Raw genomic sequence first — 22627 nt, forward strand, 5'->3', positions numbered from 1 at the left:
ACAATACAGGCAGAGGGGAAGAAACCCTGCTCTCTGTGATCCTCTCCAATTGACATCTGCTTAAGTAACTTAGCTCGAGGAATCTCTCCTGCCCAGTCAGCAGCAAAATAAGCATCAGTCTATGCGATAAGTGGCCTCCATAGCCCTAATCTCTATGGAGAAAATCTTTATCTATATAGCAATTATATTCAGTTCACATATTTAATATGATCTCACTTTGGTGCTAATGTTGAGAATATACACAGGCGCCCTTGATTTTTCTAGTGCAGTTCTACAAAATATATTTAAAAAAAAATTCCTTCTTCCTAAATTTATTCTAAAATGTTAAATTTGCATATTGTGTTAGAAGCAGAGTAGACAGAAGAGCAAGCCAAGGCTTTTGTCCAGTATGAGCTAATTTTTTCTCAAATATATACTGTCAAACGTTCGTTGAACAATCTGGTAAACTCACCTTACAGGTCTGTAGAGTTTACATCGCTTTTCTAAGAGTCTGCCGCACACTTTGAGAACAGAGCTCTCAAACGGAAGTTTTTGCTTTGTTGCAAACCATGATTATACATTCATTTCCATACTTGACCACATTTATACATATGGACTATGTTCTGTAGCTATTATGGCCTTAGGCCATTTGGGCTTCTCTTCACAGAAAATCATCAACTAGGTGGATTTTAAACCACAGAAATTTATTTCTCATAGTTCTGGAAGCTGGTAAGCTCAAGATCTACAAGCTGGGAGATTTGGTATTTGATAAGCATCTGCTTCCTGGCTTACAGCTATCTTTGCATTATATCCTCATATGGCAAAAGGGGTAAGAGGGGTCTCTGGAGTCTCTTATAAGGACACTAATACCAGTCATGAGGGCCCTGCCATTATGACCTAATCACTCTCCAAAGGCCTCACCTCCAAATATCATCACATTGGAGATTAGGTTTCACCATGTACAATTTAGGGAGACATAAAAATTAGGTTTAATAAAAGACATATTTCTGACCAAAATTCAGGCTATCACTACCTGGTCAATGATGCCATCAAGAACCAGTTTCCTCCCTCCTGTTCCACTATCCTTAGCATGACTATCGCACTTCCAGGCATTGTACAGAAAGTGCAGGCATCGTGGAAGGGGCAGAAGCAGCAGTACTCGGTTTCATTGGCCAAGAATTGGATACATGGCCATCAGGGAAGTAAAGAGACTGAGTTTAACCCTTGTAACCTCTAATAAGACATGTGAGCAAACTTCTGTCTTCCACAAGTTAAGAGGCTTTTGTTCTCTTTGCTCTTTGCTACTCCTCTAGAAAGCAAACACTTGTATTAAGTAGAAATATGCTGAAAAAAAAATCCTGAAAAATAACTTTATATGTGATTTCCTAATTTGACATCTGTTTATAACTTAGAAAAAATATAACGTGGGACAAAACAAAAAGGAGTGATCCTATGATGTTCCTACAGTGGAACACAGGTAGAGGATTTGTGTAAAACCTGGGACCCCTGATCCATAATGACCCATAGTGCAGGAGTGCTGCTCTGTGTCCTTCCCCAGGCAACGCTCCAACCGCAGTTTCGGAACACTGAAGTGGTGCTAGCCAATGAGGGTTTTATATTCATAGGAACCAGAGAACAAGACTCATTAATGTACTTACAAGATCTAAAGAGGAGCCAACGATGTGTCTCTTATTTCCCCACTGAGAAATCCATCAGTTTTCTTTGTTCAAGAGCTCAACTGGCAAAAACCTTTTCCGTCTATTCCTGAATGTTAGGTCCTCAGTAGTAATCAAAGAATAACAGTTGGAAGCATTTTCCTAAAATATTTATCCTGTCGATTGTTATTGTCAGAGCCTTTAGACATTTTTTTTTTTTTTTTACTTCTCTTAGTTCTGGCATGGAATATTTTTACAGTGAGCTGAGTCTAAAAAGACCAATAAAATTTAAGAACAAAGAGTTTTGAAGATAGAACAAATTTCAAGACATTTTTTTTTTTTCAAGCTTTCCTGTCTTCAGGCAGGCAAGTTTACACTACTTTTTAAGGATGTTATCCTAAATCCAGCATGACTTTAATCAGGGGTTTATGGTAGAGAAGTTCAAAATAGTGACGAGAGGAAGTGACACTATTCATCCCAGGCAGTCAAATCAGCAAAGCACGAGCTATTCGGTGTCCAAATGTAGATTATAGAGGCAGAAATTTTTGCAAATCCTCTTTAAAGGATGTCATTAATTAGGCCTGACAACAGATAATCTGGCACAGTATATTGTAGGATTCATGACTGATTGGATGGAAGAAGGAATTAAGGCGGGAAGGAGGGAGGAATGTAGGTGAACTTCAACCAGCAACTGAGTTCAAGAGCAAATCCTTATTTCAAGCGCCAAGAACAAGCCATTGCTGAGAGTTTATGTTCCTGGAGCACAAACATGCAGCAATAAGACAGGGACCTGGTTCCTCAGACTATTCATTTGTTCTTAGCCAGGGGCATGTTAAGACTCCTATTCAGAAGAGTGATATAGAGACATGTTTTCTGTTCTGACTGCGGACACCAGATGAAATAAATGAATTTCTGTCTTGTTCCTGGGTTTCTACCTGGAAACAGGAAACAAAGAAACTGGTCCAATTTCTAATACAAGAATTTTCAAGAAGCATTTCATTTGAAAAGATGAGCCAAAGCTATAAGGGCAAAGGCGACTGGAAACCCAGTTCTGCTGGTGAGGCCCAAGTCAAGGACAACTGGGTCAGCTGGGGCTTTCCATGGCAACAAGCAGAAATGCTCACAAAACAGAATGAGCTCAAATCAGGATTATCAGTGAACTTGATTTTACTCAGAGTCACCTGGCTGAGTCTTTTTGAGATTATTTTTTGACAGGTTGTCCAACATACAAAGTTTTAAAATTCAAGAAATTTCACAGGTTGATAGCAGCAGCAAAAAGCAACGCCTGCTCTCTTTCTCTCTACCTCTGATGCTTCACAGAGGCAGCTGTTTTAAATATTTCTCCTAGTAATCGCCTCTCTATTTCTAAATAGAATGCCTTATATGGTTTTCTGTGAGTTTGCAAGTTTCGTTTTAGATATTATTTGGTGATTTCCTGTAAGAGTCTTGAACTCTTGCCTTCAGCTCTTCTTGATATTCCATAATCCAGAATTTCCATGGCTCCTTCTCTTCATAAGAAACTATTCTTCTGGAGGTTTATAAAAATCTATCTAGAAAACTACTATTCATATAAATGTTTTCAAACCATCCTACTTGCTTTTTCCCTTGTTATTTTGTGACTTATTAATCTTTCATATAATTTTAATGAGGTTTTATAAAGGAATGGAGGAAAACATGGGTGTTGAATCCACCATAATTAACAAGGGTTCTATACTCAGTCCCTGATTAACAAGAGTGATTCTAGAGCAGTGATTCTCAAACAGGGACACTTGACAATATATGGAGGTATTTGTTTGTCACAACTAAAGGGTGCTGTATATATCCAGTAAATAAAAATCAAAGGGGCTGATAAATATCCCACAATGCACAAAATGCCCCTGCCTCCCAAAAAAGCCCAAAATATGTCATTAGTGTTGAGGTTGAGAAAACCTGTTCTAGAAGAAGCTTAAAGCTTCATAAAGATGTGGCTTTAAGTTTTTAGGGCATTTAGAGATTTGAGTATGAGAAGCAAGTTAGAAACTAAAATCTATAGTAACTAGTGGTAACACTTCTATGAAAAAGACAGAAATCACTGAACTTTTGAGTGTTTAAAATATTATAATAAATAGGGGTGCCTGGGTGACTCAGTGGGTTAAGCCTCTGCCTTAAGCTCAGGTCATGATCTCAGGGTCCTGCATCAGGCTCTCTGCTCAGCAGGGAGCCTGCTTCCCCTTCTCTCTTTGCCTGCCTCTCTGCCTACTTGTGATCTCTCTCTTTGTCAAATAAATAAAATAAAAAAAAAATAGATAAAATAAATAAAAATATTTAAAAATTTAAGAAACTTTAAAATATTATAATAAGTATTTAGACTATAATTTATGCTGAGATAAAAATTTTAATGCAAGGATAAAAATCAATCATTTCAATAAAAAGTAGAAAAAACATTTGACCAAACTCAACATCTACTCAATAAAAGCTATTAACATGCCTCGACATAATAAAGACCGTATATGAAAAACCCAGAGCTAACATCATACTGAATGGTGAAAAACCATTTTTTTGAGTTTTTAACCCCTAGATCAGTAGCAAAGCAAGTATGCCCAGTCTCCATACTTTTATTCAATAAAGTACTGGAAGTCTTAGCCACAGCAGTTAGACAACAAAAAATAAATAAAAACATCCAGATTGGTAAGCAAGAAGTGAAACTTCCAGTATTTGTAGATGACATGATACTATCCATGGAAAACCATAAAGATTCTACCAAACAACTATCAGAACTGATAAATAAATTCTGCAAAGTTGCAGGCTAAGAAGTACACAGAAATCACTTGCATTTATACACATTAATAATGAAGTAGCAAAAAGAGAAATTAAAAAAAAATCTCATTTACTTTTGCACCAATAAATAAATAAATAAATAAATAAATAAATAACTTAGGAGTCAACTTAATCTAGGAAATAAAAGAACTTTACTTTGAAAAGTATAAAACACTGATGAAAGAAATTGAAGATGATATAAACAAATGTAGAGATATTCCATGCACATGGATCGGAAGAATTAATATTGTTAAAATGTTCACAATACCCAAATCAATTTACAGATTTGATGCAATCCCTATCAAAATACCAATAAACTTTTTCATGGAATTATAATAAACACTAAAATTTGTATGGAACCACAAAAAAATTCTGAATAGCCAAAGTAATCTTGGGAAAGAACCAAGATGGAGGTATCACAATCCCAAATTTGAAGATATTCTTCAAAACTGTAGTAATCAAAGCATCATGGTACTGGCACAGAAATAGACACATAGGTCAATAGAGCAGACTAGAGAGCCCAAAAATAAACCACAATTATATTTCAAATTAATCTACAACAAAGGAGGCAAGAATATACAATGGGGAAAAGACAGTCTCTTAAATAAGTTGTGCTGGGAAAATTGGAGAGCTATATGCGAAAAAAATATAAAAAAGGAGAAGAAAAAAGAAACCGGACCACTCTCTTACACCATACACAAAATTAAATGCAAAATGTATAAAAATCTAAATGTGAGACCTGAAATCAAAACACTCCTGGAAGAAAACAGAGGCAGTAATCTCTTGGACATTGCCTTAGGAAAATTTTTCTAGATAGCTCTCCTCAGGTAAGGGAAATAAAAACAAACATACATTATTGAGAACTACACCAAGAAAATGCAACTTATTAACTAGGAAAAGATATTTGCATATTATATATTCAATAAGGAGTTAATATTCTAAATATATAAAGAAGTCACACAACTCAACAACAAATAATCTGATTAAAAATGAATATAGGGGGCGCCTGGGTGGCTCAGTGGGTTAAAGCCTCTGCCTTTGGCTCAGGTCATGGTCCCAGGGTTCTGGGATCGAGCCCCATGTCGGGCTCTCTGTTTGGCGGGGAGCCTGCTTCCTCCCCTCTCTCTCTCTCTCTGCCTGCCTCTCTGCCTCTTTGTGATCTCTGTCAAATAAATAAATAAAATATTTAAAAAAAATGAATATAGGACCTGATAGACATTCCTCTGAAGAAGACATACAGATGTCCAACAGACACATGAAAAGATACTCAACACTAATTATCAGGAAAATGTAAATCAAAACCACAATGAGTTCTCAGCTGACACCACTTAGAATATTAAAAACACAAGAGATAACAAGTATGGGCAAGAATGAGGAGAAATGAGAACCTTGTACATTGTTGGAGGGAATGTAGATTGGTGCAGCCACTGTGGAAAACAATATGAAGATTCCTCAAAAAATTAAATATTTTTTAGTAGTTTCACTACTGGGAATTTACCCAAAGGAAACAAAAACACTAATTAAAAAAGATATGCACCCCTATGTTTATTGAAGCATTCCTTACAATAGTCAAGATATGGAAGCAACTTCAGTGTCCATCAACCATCAATATATCTATACACACTATATACAAAGGAACACTACTCAACCATAAAAGAAGAATGAGATCTTACCATATGTGACAACATGGATGATGCAGAGAGAACTACCCTAAGTGAAATAGTGAGAGAAGGACAAATACCATATGATATCACTTATATGTACAATATAGAAAATAAAACAAACAACAAAAGCAGAAATGGAACAAAAAATACAGAGAAGTAGTGGTTGCCATATGGGAGGGGGCGAGGGGATGGACAAAGTGGATGAAGGAGAGTTGGCTTCCATACAGGCTTCTAGTTGTGGAGTGAATGTCACCCTACAAGGGAGAGCATAAAGGATATAATGAACGGCTTTGTAATAGTGTTGTATGCTGGCAGATGGTAGCTGCACTTGTTTTGAGCATGCATAGCCTATAGAGCTATAGAAACACTATGTTGTAATCTGAAGCTAATGTAACATTGAGTGTCAATCATACTTCAAAAAAGTTAGAAACATTTTAATGGAAGAAGTTAACAGGAAAATATATACATATTTTTGTTAACATATCTAGAAAAGTAAATATACCAGGATAGTTCTCAACCCTGTATGCCCTTTATTTTAAAACGAAAGTCATCCTCATTTTACAAGGCAGCTTTTTGTTTGTTTGTTTGCTTGTTTGTTTAACTCTTTATATCTGTAGCAATTTCTTTGGTGCCCTTCTCATGTTTACACAGTACCTGTTTAGCAGTGGGTCATCTAGCTTATCTATCTTTGACTTCCTATTTAGTTCTCATCAAAGTAGCCCTATTCCCTCCTTGCATAGATAGTATCTGATTCTTACCTCCACAAATATTTGATCACCTCGAATAGTGAATTTAAAGATGAATTAAAATAATTAACACATTTTTTGACAAATAGCAAAATTTGAGAGCTATAAGAATGTATTTTAAAATTTTATCTAATTTTTAACTTCAGTTTCATGATTATAGAACAAAAAAGTCCATATGTAAAATATATGAGAGTTTTTAAAATACACTAAATGCTATATATTTTGTGGTTATCATAATAATTTCTAGCTGACATTTATTGCAAAGTGACTATGGAAAAGGCATATTAGGTGCATTAATTTATTTGATATAAATTGATCAAACTATTTAATCCATCTATGTGGTAAGTACTATTTTAATAATGAGGAAATAAAAAGCATAGAAAGAACCAGCACATTGCCAGAAATTGCACCACTTTAATAGCATAGTCAGGATTTAAACCCGAAGAGTCGAACTTCCTTTTTAATTGGGAAGTGTTCACCTTTACCCTTATGGGAACATTTCTCCTTACCCTAAGATCCTCAGCCTCTATTCTCTGAAACCTATATAAATTATCTTCCTGAAAGCACAGGGCTTTATTTTTGTCTTCATTTTCTCAACTGAATTAAATGTGCCGTAATGACCCTGAAACTAGTCTAGTATTTCAGAGGTTTTTCAAACCAGAATTAGAATGAGATTGAAATTCTTGGGCTCTAAACACGTAACTATATATTCTGCTCTGACCATTGGTAGATCTAAACCTCCACCTGGCTATCTTAAAGCCTTCAGATACATGCACAAAATTGGCCCATGTTTTGCATAGTTTGATATCCATCTGAAGTGTAGTCACAGTAAGGAAAAGTCATAGAATCAAAGGTTTCTAAATAGGAAGAAATCTTAGGAAAACCTCTAGTTTATCACTCCTATTTACAGAAAAAAAATCTTCAGCAATTACTTCAGGAAAAATCCCCCCCAATGGCTTACAAAAATAGATTATTTAATAAATTATTATGGTTTATGCATATTTGCGAAACTACCAAAAATATTTAACCAAAAAATTTGCTATTTCTTAATTAATCTCATAATAATACAATAGGATATGTTGATATTTTCTTACAAAATTATCATTCTTGCTATTTAACAATTTCCTATTGCATTTATGTGTGAAAATGCATAGAAGTCGACATTTAATAAACAGAAAGCACTAAGTGCTTTAAATGAAGTACTATGCAAGTGTGCATATTTTGGAACTGAATTAAATTATATAATGACTTAATGTTTTCAGTTAATCTATAATTAAAGAGTCTTTTAGACGATTTCACATAGCACTTAAAATTATAAATAAGATTAAGAATATGTCAAAGTCTGAGGCCAAATTAATAACGAATTGCCAAATCCAAATGTTAATATAGGGTGTCTTTAAAGCTTAAAACAATAACAACCCTCTACATGTGAAAATTAACTTTAAAAATTAGTGTTATATGACAATTACCCAAGTTCAACAGAGTATAGTTTAGGAATTTTTTGGTTAGGAATGCAGATTAACTGTCATACAGATCCTGGTTTGATGACGTCACGCTAGCCTAGATTTTTTATCTATATTTAATGTTAGAGCTTTTTCAACTCATGCTGACACTTAGTTCGCTGTTTTATACATTGTAGAAATAATTTTTGGACCATATTGTATGTTAATTCCCAAAGTTTAAATTTGCTTTGTCTCATCAATGAGTCAAATATGGCATTCTCTTGATAAAAACTGCAGATTTTTGAAATGTTTTTCCAAATATGCACCTTGTTGAAATGTTTGTACTTCTTTTGTAACTTCTTATTTCTCTAAATATTTCCCTGTTCTTATTTGAAATATATATATATTTAAAAATTTTCAGACTAAAGAATATTGTTGCAATACCAGAGCATCTGCAAACTAAGCTAAAGACTAGACACTTCTCCATTGAAGACATACAAATGGCCATCAGACACATGAAAAAATGTTCATCATCACTAGCCATCAGGGAGATTCAAATTAAAACCACATTGAGATACTACCTTACACCAGTTAGAATGGCCAAAATGAGCAAGACAGGCAGGAAACAACTTGTGTTGGAGGGGATGTGGAGAAAGGGGAACCCTCTTACACTGTTGGTGGGAATGCAAGTTGGTGCAGCCACTTTGGAAAACAGTGTGGAGATTCCTCAAGAAATTAAAAATGGAGCTTCCCTATGACCCTGCAATTGCACTACTGGGTATTTACCCCAAAGATACAGATGTAGTGAAAAGAAGGGCCATCTATACCCCAATGTTTATAGCAGCAATGGCCACGATCGCCAAACTGGAAAGAACAAAGATGCCCTTCAATGGACGAATGGATAAGGAAGATGTGGTCCATATACACTATGGAGTATTATGCCTCCCTCAGAAAGGACGAATACCCAATTTTTATATCAACATGGATGGGACTGGAAGAGATTATGCTGAGTGAAATAAGTCAAGCAGAGAGAGTCAATTATCATATGGTTTCACTTATTTGTGGAGCATAACAAATAGCATGGAGAACAAGGGGAGATGGAGAGGAGAAGGGAGTTGAGGGCAATTGGAAGGGGAGGTGAACCATGAGAGACTATGGACTCTGAAAAACAATCTGAGGGTTTTTAAGGGGCAGGGGGTGTGAGGTTGGGGGAACCAGGTGGTGGGTATTAGAGAGGGCGTATATTGCATGGAGCACTGGATGTGGTGCAAAAAATAATGAATACTGTTATGCTGAAAAGAAATAAAAAATTAAAAAAGAAAGACTAGTGATAATAGTCTTAAGGAGATTACTAAGAGTTATGGATTTTTTGGGAGATAAATCTTTGTTCTACAAAATATAAGATTTTCATTTCCGTATATTTTTAAAGTTCTTTAAGTTCAAGTTAGCATATTGATGAATGTTAGGATAAAATATACTTTCTGCTATTTACTGTCATTTTCTTTCTAAAGAAAGTTGCTTTGGTTCATACATTTCAAAATTTTGGTTAACTAGTGGAAGTTGTTACCCATATTCTTTGTCCTTAAATAATAGAGTGAACAACAATGAACAAGTAATTAAGAAATACCCATTTTTGCATTCTCCCATTTCACCTTCTTAATAAAAAGATACTTACCATAAAATTAAGAAACAAAACAGTATCTAAGTGTTTAGGGTACACTTGATACTTTAAGAATAATCTATGTACCCAGAAATAAAACATTTCCTCAGTAAAATCAAAAAAGAGCAGGAGGGGGAAAAAAGAATTCCTGTCGGTTGGTCCTACGGAAGAACATTTTTGTTCAATGAATTCTAAGATAAAGTAAGCATAAAGCTGTTGTAGGACAGAATACATTCATTACAATGAATTTGTTTCTAAAGTTCCTTATCTAACTAGTGAATGGGAATTAAAACACTAATAATTACATATAAAGACACTCTTTTTTCTGAGGGTTAGCAATGATGGTTTAGTAATGTAGTATAGAGGAATTCCATGCATTAGAAGGCCAAGTTCCATAATTTCATGGATATAAATGGCTTGAGACTCTTTCCTTTTTGTGAGCCTGCCAGAGAATATGTGTACTGTATCTTGCTTATGGAGATTTTATTTATATGGCAGCTATTAAAAAATCAATGACATGTAGCAACTTTTTTTAAATTTCTTTTTGTGTGTGTGTGTGTGTTCTAGGATTCATTGTTTATGCACCACACCCAGTGCTCCATGCAATTTTCTTTTTAACTACTTTTGCTTCTGATTAAATTTTGCTTTGTATGTAGTGATTGGCTTACTAGCTTAACTTAGCTCAGGAATGCAGCTCTCATTTGTAAAATATAAGTCAGTCTTCACGTCTCTTCCTTGTCCTCACACTCTCAGTATTTTATAATACCGACATATCTTAGTATTGGTGTATTTGTTTTCTTTTACCAAAACTAGGAGAAAAACAAAACAAAACAAAGAAATAGGTTCCTTAGTGACATACATCATCAGTCAGATCTTCCTAACTGAACTCCATCTTTCTGTGCTTAAGGACCCATCAATGGATATATATCAGCTCAAACCTTTCAACTATGGCTGTGTCAGTAGATACAGACAAGCATAGGTTTGAAACCCAGAGTTTACATATTTTCATGTCTCATTGTGCCTTGAATTGTCCTATGTCCTGTCAGCTTTTGTAACTATAGCAGTGCTTTTAAGATTATTCTTTTAATATTTTAAAAAAGAATAGCATGTAAGAGCCTTATCTATATTCTCAATTTTTCTCTACCATTTCCCAAAGCTGTCCTCTCTCCATGATTGCCAAAATGACTGTGGGCTAGAGGAACAAAAAATATTGAGATGTGGACAGAGCTAATTAGCTTTATAACCCTAGTAAACCTCCTTATGTGAGAGCCATAATTGTAAATACAAGCCTGCTTCAAACCACTCTCATTCGAGAGCAATCATAACGAGTACCATCTGCCAAAGGGGAGAGAAAAGGCTGCTTGGAGCACTTGGCTTGTACAATAAACTGCAACTTGTATCATTGTGTCCTAGCTCTTTGTTTCAAGAAAGTATGTTGGATTTGACAATGAGCTCTTATGTTTTCTTTTAAATATTGTTTATATGGGAGTTAAACATCAAATAAACAACAGGCATTGATGTTAAAAAGTCCAGAGCTGATTTCCTTTATATTCTTCTTTCATCTAGCAGAGGATTATACTCTATTGTTCCTATTTGCATTCAAATCGTTTGCATATGTTGTAATTAAAATCTTTGAAGTTTACTGATTGCCAAAATGTGTAGAACAAAGTATCATCTTTAATCAATATGTGCTCTACAGATAAATAATATGTATATAAAACCCTGGCAGGCACTGTTGGTGTATGCTAAATTTATTGGATGCATTTTTCTATTATTAAAGGCCCTACTGTCTAGGTTTCAAGACAAGATATATACATAATAATGACAACAACTGACATTTTGTTTTACATTATAATACAGGTAGCTGCTCATTTAACTACTTTTTTTTAAAAAAAAAATTACACAGTAACTTTTAATTGCAAATCAAGATATGGTATGATTCAGTGACCATATATGGTGCCCAAACAGGTTCTACTATTGTTGAGAGAATGGAAAGTAGAATGTTGATCAACAGGATCAAGGAAGACATCAAAGAAGAGGGTACATAAGCTTACTACTGACATAGGTAGGAATAAATTATTAGGAAGGAATAAATAAGGGAAACCAGATGGGGATGCATGTAGCAGGATTATAAAGTTGCTCAAGGATGTGTCTTATTTTAGAGAACATTTGTTAATAAAGATGTAAGGAATGTCCAACTGAGGAGGTAGAGTTAAAACTCAAGTACCAGTTTGGATAAGAGAATAATTAGTCAATTGGCTTGTGGCTAACTGTGATTAGAGAGCAGAAGAGTTATCTTGACTTACAGTCAAGGCAATGGTTAGAGTGGGGATATAAGGTGTGGTCCTCTGGGTACCTCATTTTTAATCAACCAGAGGATTTGTAAAGGGTCTATTTTATTTTTTGATGATTCTGGGTAAGGTTCTCATTGAAGGAAGCATTTCATGCTCAGAAATATTACTTGAAATAATAACGAGTATTGGAGAATTCTTTTTTTTTCTTTAAGATTTTATTTATTTATTTGTTTATTTTTCTTTTTCCATGTTATTTTATTTCTTTTCAGTGTTCCAAAATTCATTGCTTATGCACCACACCCAGTGCTCCATGCAATACGTGCCCTCCATAATACCCACCAGCAGGCTCACCCAAACCCCCAACCCTCTCCCTTCCAAAACCCTCAGTTTGTTTCTGAGTCCACAGTCTCTCATGGTTTGTCTCCCCGCCAATTTCTCCCATCTTACTTCTCCTCTCCATCTCCCAATGTCCTCAGTGTTATTCCTTATGCTACACAAGTAAGTGAAACCATATGATATGTAACTCTCTCTGCTTGACTTATTTCAATCAGCATAATCTCTTCCAGTCCCATCCATGTTGCTACAAAAGTTGGGTATTCATCCTTTCTGACGGAGGCAGCATACTCCATTGTATATATGGACCATATCTTCTTTATCCATTTGTCCATTGAAGGGAATCTTAGTTCTTTCCACAGTTTGGTGACTGTGGCCATTGCTGTTATGAACATTGGGGTAGAGGTGGCCCTTCTTTTCATTACATCTGTATCTTTGGGGTAAAGAGAATTCTAACCAAGTCTAGATTAGGCTGAAGCAGGAAGAAGCAATAACAAAACAAAAGAATCAGATAGAAGAAAATGCAGGTGGGACTTACAGATAACTAAGGAAAGGAGAGTTTTGAAAAGGAAAGGGGTGACTCCTCAAGGCTGCTGAAATTGCCAGTGGCATGAGTCCAAGAAAGATTGACTGAATTTTGTGATTAGTTATTCACTAGTAACCTCTGTGATTACCTTTTCTGAAGAGAGTAGGAACAGAAGTTAATTTGAAGTAAGCAAAAAATAAAATGAAGGAGGAAATGATGGGACATTTTGTCAAAAAAGAGGAAAAAATTTAAAAAATGAGGAAAAATAAAAGGGAGTCAGAAGTATCAGTGGAATCAATGAAATCATTATCACCAACAGAAATGGTTATAGCTCAAACACTGAATGAATGCATTCTATTAAATTGACACTGCCCAACCAAAAGTTCTGCAATGACAGGAATGTCCTATATCTGCACTCACCAATACAGTAGCCACTAGCTATATGTGTTGACTGAGCACTTGAAATATGGTTAGTGAAACTAAGGAAATTAATGTTTAATTTAATTTTCATTTTAAATTATATGCCCACACATATATGACTATTAGCTAACATATTGGCTAGAAGATATAAATATTCATGATATAAATAGCAGAATAGGATATCACTTTTGGAAATTAAAAAATAATTAATATAAAAAATGCATAAATCTTAATTGATAAGTTTGAAAGTGGATATTCCCATAAAACTACTTCCCAAAACAAGTTATAAAATTTTCCATCAGTTCAAAGCATACGTTTTGTCCTTTTCAAACTCAATTCACCTCCTACTTCTGAGAGCATAAACATATTCTTACAGTATTTTCTCTTTTCTTTCCAGCTTTTTCCATGTAACATAATAGTTGATATTCAGGCATTTATTGTATATGTCAGTTCCATGATATGGATAAACTATAATCTGCTTATCTACTTTCTTATTCATGGATACTCTGTTGTTTCTGGTTTGGGACCATTTTACAACTACTATTTATAATCTGGAAGGGAAACGTCAGATATGACCATTTCTACTGCAAGATTCAGAATATTCCAAATGGCCTGACTTACGTGATTCAACTATCTAGGGAAAAATATGGCTTTACATGGTACTTGACATAAGTGTTCACGCAGAGTCATTAATATCTAACTTCTCTTTGCCCACCTTCGCTCTTTTTCCTATTCCACTTGGGGTCTACTAGCATGGTGGCAAAACAGCTGCCACCATTAATATCTAACTACTCTTTGTCCGTCTTAGGTCTTCCTGTTTTATTTAAGGTCTAGCATCATGGGGGTAAAATACCTGCAACCATGAGGGCTTCACATCCATATAAATATAACTCTCTGAGGATATATAATATAAATATAATTCTAAAGAGATAATTATTGAATAGCTTTAATGAAAGTCAGATCTATATCCAAAATGCATGTAAAACTGTCTAGATTTCATGGTAATAATGTGGTAGGTTATTTGGTTGCCAAAGGAATACTGCTTTTTGAAGAAATATTTGGGAAGACAGAGAAAAGATGTTTAATCTAGTGGTTTAGGGCCTGGGCTTTGGACAAATATTGTAAATAGCAGCAGTATCACCTATCAGATATATGATATTGATCAAGTTATTTGGTTCCTCTGTCTCTTCATGTATAAAATGGGAAGAATTTATAAGACTCAAAACAATATTAGGTTGTTGTGACTATGAGATGACATAATATATGCAATTATTAGCACTGTGCCTGTTATATATAAAATATGAATTATCATTATTACTAAATATGCTCAATGAGTTTCTTCTATAAGTGGAGAATTTGAGATTATGAAGAATTCTTATTTCATACTTGAGAACTTGAAATGTCTGGAGTTAACTTTCTTTAAGCTTATACACTAGTAAATTACTGAACTGAGCTAAGACCATGCCCCATTTTTTTCCTGTCCATTCTTGAAACATTCTTTCAAGTCCTGACTTATTATCTTTACCGACTCTTTTTCTTTGAGACTTAAAAAAATTATATTTACAAATAGACAGCAGAATTACCTCTCCCTGAGTGATCCTTACAAGATACAGTGTTAGTAGTCAGAAGACAATCCAATCTTGAAACAAACAAACAAACAACAACAACAACAACAAAAATTGGGTTATTTGGCCATTTTTACCTCTTTCATTATTTCGTTTACCTTTTCTCTCTCTGTACCCTGTTTATCCCTGCACTAATTCTCAGTTCTCTATATGTAATCTTCCTACTGGAGATTCTAGCATATGCTCACTATTTAACTTACACAAGAGTCTACTGTTGTCGCCAAGAAGGTGCTCCTGAGGATGAAGCTTTCAGTGAACACCAACTACACTTGTACCACTGAGGAGATTGCTAACCCTGTGCAGAGGTTAAATGCATCAGCATTTTCTTTCTTCTCGTTATCATCTTCTCCATTCCCACATCCTCCCACAGATGATCCTGTGTCAATGCATTCCTAAGGATTGTCAAAAGGAATATAAGGGAAACTGAAGGTAAGAATAGATCAAAGAAGAGAAATGTAAAACAGCAATTTCCATGCCTTAGACACACTGAACCCAATTTCTGCAGTTCCTTGGGCTGCTATTTGATATGTGACTTTTACTCTACTGGGAGTTACCTTAAACTGAAGAAATAGAAAACAGTATAGAAGATTTGTTTGATTCTTAGCAAAAATTGTCCTCCTGGTGGCAATGCCTAATCTTTCTTCTCAAAGTGTTGTAATGGGGGTTTCCTAAAGGGCAAAGAACCCTCCCATCAAGCTGTAAAGAAGGACAGCATCTGAAAGAAGTTGAGAATTCTTGAAATATGAAAGGAATGTAGGAAAAGGAAATGTGAATAGGAAGGGAAGTAACATCAGAAAGAGAGAACTAGAGATAAAGGAGTGCTAACAGATGAGTTTGAAGAAAATCAAGTAGGAGGGGGAAAGAGGAGCTGGTGAAAGCAGAGGGCAAGCCAGAGTTGTTAACCTAGAAAAGCCTGACCTATTTATGGTATGAAAAATGGGAAATGGTGACTCTTGCTGTGGAAATATGTTTGATCCTGCAATGAATGCTATGACATTAACTGAAAGAATTATTAGTTAAGACAAATGGTGAAATATAAATGAATTGAGGTATAGAGCTAGTATCCTATACTAGCAAACAATTGGAGGTCTTTGGTAAGGAGGCAATGGAAATTCAGTTTATATTTTTAACATTTACCTGTAAGTATCTGTAATTTCTTTGTGTTTTTAATTTAACTGATTGATAAATCTAGTTATAATTTTGCTTATAGGATGTTATTTGAGTTATTTTGAAATGATCCTTTGATTTTGAGGTGTGAATTTGAAAATTCGAACTAAAACTGTTTGGAACTAACATATCTAAATGTGGACAGACTATTCTGAAACTTTAGTCATTATATTTCTGCACCTTATTAATGCAAAGGCAAATCGTTACCTTAATTTCTACAAAGACTAATATTGATATATTATGGAAGATAATTAAATTATGGTATGATGAGAAAAGTTACTTATTTTATACTACTGCTAATATAATTTGGATACACTGTTTAGGAAAATGAGAAGTTTATAGCAGTTGTGGGACATCATCATTGGGCAATATTATTTTCAGCTTTCCTCTATGTAAAAAAGAGTTACATGTTATTTTTAAAAAGATTTTATTTATTTATTAGAGAGTGAGAGAGGCAGCAAGTGAGTGAGTGCCCGGGAGGGGCAGAGGGAGAGGGAGAGAGAGAATCCCAAGCAGACTCTATACTAAAAACAGATTCTTCACTGTGCTTGGAGCCTGACTTGTGTTCTATCTCACAACCCTGAGATCCTGACCTGAGCCAAAATCAAGAGTTGGACATTCAACCAGCTGAACCACCCTGGTGCTCCTATATACTATTTTTAGATATTTGACACATAGCCAAGGTAGAAATTGTTATGTGTTTTTTGGTAATAAAATATTCTACCAATATTAGCATTTACATTAAATGTATGGAAACTATTCTTTGAGTTTTTGGTATTGCTGAAAAAATGTGACCTCGATATTTTATTTTTTAAAAGATTTTATTTTTTTACTTGACAGAGAGAGAGATAGCAAGAATAGGAACACAAACAAGGGGAATGCAGACTTTCTGCTCAGCAGGGAGCCTAATGTGCAGCTCAATCCCAGGACCTTGGGATCATGACCTGAGCGGAAGGCAGACACTTAACGACTGCGCCCCCCAGGTGATCCTCTCTCAGTATTTTAATGTCTATCATTTTCTGCTATTATTTCTAGGATAAATTGTAACACACTCCTCCCTTCCCATTTTGATGTCCTTTAGTTGATTTTAAGTGATTTCCATGTGAGATGATATTTAATGCCTAAAAATACCAGTACATTTCCCAACTAGCTTCTCAACAAGCCTCAGTTCAAATTTGCATTTAAAACCACTTACCAGAACCCTATTTACAGGTTCACATTTCTCTTTGTCAAATGTTGATTTAGCATCATTCCTCCTTGTTATGTTATAAGTTGTTTATGCAGCTGGTCAGCTGGTTTCTTGATATATTGTTGAAACACTTTTCCAGACTTCTTATCCAATCATGGGAAGTTGTTAGCCCAACCAGAAAACTCCGATGAATCACAGTGTGCATTGCATATATACATATCATAATAACCTCTTTGTTCAGCCTCTGGTTAACCTGTTTGGAGTATTTCGTTCAGAGTCAGAATAATGAAAGTCAAGTCATCCAGTCTACTTAAAGCAAGACCCATGCCATAGGGAAAAAAGACAAAAAGCACTGCTGGAACTCTTAGAAATTATTCTTAAGGTATTATAAAATAGTTTTCTATACATCTAAAAATAGAGCAATGGTGAATAAACATATTAAAAAATACACAGTTTTTTTAAAAAAAAAAAAATTCCCATTTTTTTTCCAGATAAAAAATTAGTAGTATTTGATGTCTATTAGTTGATGGGTATTAAAACCCACACATGATAAAATAGTTCTTGGTTTCATGCTTTATTTTCTACCAAATTTTCATTAGTGCTATCTTATTTCTTTTTTTTTTTTTTAAGATTTTATTTATTTGACAGAGAGAGAGATCACATGTAGGCAGAGAGGCAGGCAAAGAGAGAGGGGGAAGTGGGCTCCCCGCTGAGCAGAGAGCCCCATGGGGGGCTCGATGACCCTGAGGTCATGACCTGAGCCGAAGGCAGGGGCTTTAAACCACTGAGCCACCCAGGTGCCCCTCATTAGTGCTTTCTTAAAATAATTGCTGAACAGTGATTGTTTCAGATTTGAGGACCTGCTCTTGATCTTCATACTATGTTTTGGGTCCAGTAGCTACATTATTAGAACTTGTTAATATTTCCTTTTATTTTATAAATGCTACTTTAAGGAATTCTTTTATACTTATGTAATGCTTAATATGTAAGAACTCAACCCGAATAAATAATATATTCAGCTTATATGGCTAAAATACAAAATGCTACATTATTTCCAGGGTTGATATATTAAGTTTCTATGTTCCTAGCCATGAAAAAGTTGTTACTGTATTTCCATAGCTGTGTATCTGGAAGATCTTTTCCCTGAAATTCTTTGGACATCTGGAAATCCTTCCAGGTGTACTTAAAACTGAAGGCTTTATTGATTGTCTAGAACCTAAATGACCTTAATGGGTTATCTTCCTATCTTCACTAGTCCTAGTTTTCTTTTTTTTAAATCTCAATGTGATCATTCATATCTATTTTTATTCCTTCTTTATCTACTTTTTATAGACTTCTTCCACCACATTCAGGACTTTATGCCATCTCCCTTTCTCCTCAGTTCTAACGTCCTGTGTCCTTCCATAGGACATGCTTGCTACATTCCCTTATATTTTAGACCATAATCATCAACATCTAGTACAAAGTGCTGCAAATAAAAATAAATCTTATTTTCTTCAGGTCAATGCACAAGTACTGATGACATTTTTTATGTACAGTATAGCTTCATGAACTTTGATATTAACAATTATTACTCAATTGGGTTTCAAAGTTCTGTGTAATAATGGTGTTATATTATTTCCATTTTGTAGAGGAGAAAGTGGATACCAAGAGGATTTATATTTTTATGTACAGTGTAGCTTCATGAATTACTTTGATATCAACAGTTATTACTCAACTGGTTTTCAAAGTGATATGTGATAATGGTGTTATATTATTTCCATTTTGTAGAGGAGAAAGTGGATGCCAAGAGAATTTATATCACTTGATCAAAAGCAGTGAGCTGTTATTCAATGAATGGGAGCTTTATACTAATGCCAAGCTAGAGCTTTTTATACTACATTGGGGCAATATTTTAATCAGAAATTATTCTTTCAACATTCTTGAGATCAATTTTAAGGGTGTTTTTTTCTGAGTTTCCCTAAATCTACAATCTAGGGATGTACATCTCAGGATTTGCTACTATGTATAAAACTTTATGGTCCTAGGTAGAGGATGAGGAGGAAATTTTATTCCACTAAAGTAAAAAGATATTTATTAAGTGACTTCTCTGTTTGGTGTTGTGAGGTATTGAAAATAACTAAAATACTGAACTCATACATAGGAAAGGAGAGAGAACTGGGACAATATCCATAAATATGACATTATATCCGTTAAATATGTAGCTGATGATTAAATGAATAGAAAAGATGAGAAGTGCTTTAGAAACAATTGTAGGTGCAATTTACTGAACTATATGCAAGAAACTATATGTATACAAACACACATATGTACACACATGTACATATAGAGTTAAACCAGTCTTTACAAAATGATGTGAATCAGATACATTGTTCCATTCTAATGCTTAAGGAATCTGAAAATTAAAAAAAAAATCAGGAAATGTGACACGGTCACAAGACAGTAAGACACAGATTTAACTTTTAGATCCAGTTCTGTTTGTTACCAAAGCCCAGCATGTTTTAGTGCCTTAACAAGGAGTGAAGGAGACTACCATAGGGGCAGTATGGTATGAGTAATATGTATGTTGGGCTTTTAAACATTAGTTTAAACTACCATAGGGCAGTACAAATTGAGTAATATGTATGTTGGGCTTTGAAACATTAGTAATATTTGGATACATGAGGACATAGGAGAGAGATTATTAGGAATTGGAACAAGAGCAAGCATAATGTACCTAAAGGAATGAAATCTTTAAAAGAAATTTAAAGTGCAGTCAGAAAGTCAGTTTAAGAATCCTACAAAACAAATTGAGGGTTGCTGAGGGGAGCGGGGTGTGGAGAGGGTGGCTGGATTATGGACATTGGAGAGGGTATGTGATATGGTGAGTGCTGTGAAGTGTGTAAGTCTGATGATTCACAAACCTGTATCCCTGGGGCAAATAATACATTATATGTTAATAAAAATAATGAATAATAATAAAAAAGGAGACAGACCAAAAAAAAAAAAAAAAGAAAAAGAAAAAGAAAATCTATTTGGTTAGAATTGTGGAGACACCATGGGAACAAAAGCAGATGCATGCAGAAAAGGAAACACATAGTTCAGGGCTTATAATATTAAGATTATTAGGTAGAAAACCAAGAAGACTGTCCATTGGAAAAAATTAATAAAAATAACTTTAAAAGTTATTAATTTTTTAAAATATTCACAGTAATTTTATGTTCACAGCAAAATTGACAGGACGATACAGAGATTTACCAGATATACCCTGCCTCATCCATGCATAGTCTCCTGTACTTCAACATCCCCACCAGAGTGGTACCTCTGTTACAACTGATGAAGCTACATTGAAAAATCATAATCACCCAAAGCCCATAGTTTACTTTAGGGTTCACTCTTGGTATTTTATATTCTGTGGGTTTGGTCAAATGTATCATAACACATATCTCTCATTATGATATCATACAGTATATTCACTACCCTAAAAATACTCTGTGCTCTGACTATAGTCATCCCTTTTCCCCTACTTTACCATTGAGAAATAAAAACGTTATATTATAATTTATATTTTAGAAGATTAATCTGATGTTGATATTCCCTAGGTATATGAGAAAACGTATATTAGGACAATTGATTTTTCTTAGTTGTCATTTGGAGTATTTCTTTCATGTAGTCATTGTAAAAGAAAGTTCCCAAGAAAAAACTGGAATAAGTTAAACTTCAGTCTTTGAAGAGCAAGAACAGGGCACGAAAAAATATGAGAGTTTTCAGTGTAAGTAGTAGGAAAAATGTGATGGGATTCATTCTACATTTTCTAGGTACCAACTAAGAGTGAGGCATTATAGTATTAGTTTAATTTTGTCCCAACAGATAGACAGATAGAGGAATTGAGAGAAAAAGCACATTTTGGACAGGGATGAGTTTGATGTTATGCTATAAAGAAGCTTTAAGGGTAATTTAATTTGAAGGTTTGTCTGAAATATGAAGATAGAAGTCAATATTTGAAAATTTGGAAAATTTGAAGATGGTCTTGTTAAGGAGTATAAATTTTAAAGAAGTGATGAAAATGGTTTTCAGCTTGCAGAGTATATTCTTTTGAAGGAAGAAAGAGGAGCCAGTGAGGAAGATAAAGACCAATGAGTAAAGCAAAACCAAAATGTTGTATTTTCATAGAGGAAATAGTTTATAAACTATGAAAATATGACACCAAAGATTCATTTTAAGTACTTTGGAAAATGAAAGACTCGTGTACATACATTTTTTATAATACACTTTTTCTTTCATCCTTTGGCTTAAAGAGATTTTGTTGTGGTTTTTGTTTTCGTCTCACATATTTTCCCTCTATAAACTGTTGCCTTCAAAAAAACCTCTCAGATTCCTGTTTAAGATTTCTTTCAAGAGTTTTTCCATAATATTCTTACAAAACAAACAAAAATAATACTTGTCTGCTTACAAAAGAAAAAAATTGAAACAACAAAGGCAAAGAATTTTTATAAAAATACATTTTCTTAAACAGTTTGTTATGAAAATGTGATGCACTTTTTCTTTATACAAAGGAATTAAAAAAGTGCATGCAAATTCTACTCTCTCAGAAATGACACAATAAAAAATTATGATATCATGTATGAATTGAACAGCCCTGATTAATTATGGTAATCTATGTTAGATAGCAGAACAAACTTTCTTAAAACATTCAAAGCACTATTGCCTAAAATAAGGCTTATTGTTTTGAGTTACTGCAATTTTTCATGTACATGACTTACATAAAACTAAGAATAGATCCAAAGATTACAGAGAAGTAGGTAATAATCACAAAATTGATTTGGGACATACGTTCCCTTAAGAAATTTGTAGATGTTTTTAAAATATGAATTGATTTTCATAGCTTGACAGATGTAAAATTGAATTGTGTGATTTGAAGTCCATCAAAATATTTCTAAGGCCAACTGTCTTCTTGTAAATTGGTATGCACATTTCATATTGCTTTACATACTTTAATTGTATTTGACTCCAATTCCTTGAAAAATTGTCAAGAATGTTGCCTTAGGCTTTGCAGCATAACTCATAGAAGAGTCCTATTCCATTGATTTAGAGAAATTTGATAATTCTGGGATATATATATATATATATGTAAATTAAAAATAAATATATA

This window comes from Neovison vison, chromosome 11 (genome assembly GCF_020171115.1).
Source record: "Neovison vison isolate M4711 chromosome 11, ASM_NN_V1, whole genome shotgun sequence".
Lineage (NCBI taxonomy): Eukaryota > Metazoa > Chordata > Mammalia > Carnivora > Mustelidae > Neogale > Neogale vison.